We start from the raw sequence: 659 nt of genomic DNA on the forward strand, positions 1-659 counted from the left end.
CTCTGAGATTCCATCTTACACCTCTAAGAATGGCCAAGATCAAAAACACTGATGACAACTTATGCTGGAGAGGTTGTGGGGAAAAGGGAACACTCATACATTGCTGGTGGGAGTGCAAGCTGGTGTAGCCCCTTTGGATGTTTGTCAGGTGTTCTAGGCTGTAGGCTCAAAGTGCATACCCCAGTGTTGCAGAGGAACTTTGGGTGACTGTTCAGGCAGTCAGCTGTTTTTGTCATTTCTCACAATTTTTGGAAGTCGCTTGCTCACATTTTCTGCTTATTCAATTAAAATTATTTCCTTCTTGGGCCTCTGAGGGAGTTGAAGACTAGATAGTTATAGTTGTAGTTTTCCTTGTTTACCAGATGCAGAAAGCAAGTTATGATAGAAAACAAATTAGGTGCAAGATTTTGGACTCAGCAAGATAAGATAGATAATGGAGTATTTTCTCTGAATTTGTCAAATGCAAATGGACTAGACATTGCTGATGCATTTATTGACTGTATATATTATATGTAGTTATTGAACTTAATGTATATAGTTTTTCTTATATTAGTTCTAGCCTTTTTTATTTTAGACAAAAAAAGGGAAATGTAGTAATATATTTCAGTTGTATTTTAATAAATAAAGCTTGCCTGAAGGTCAGTGCAAAACAATCACAC

The sequence above is a fragment of the Microtus ochrogaster genome, chromosome 15 (genome assembly GCF_000317375.1).
Source record: "Microtus ochrogaster isolate Prairie Vole_2 chromosome 15, MicOch1.0, whole genome shotgun sequence".
Taxonomy (NCBI): domain Eukaryota; kingdom Metazoa; phylum Chordata; class Mammalia; order Rodentia; family Cricetidae; genus Microtus; species Microtus ochrogaster.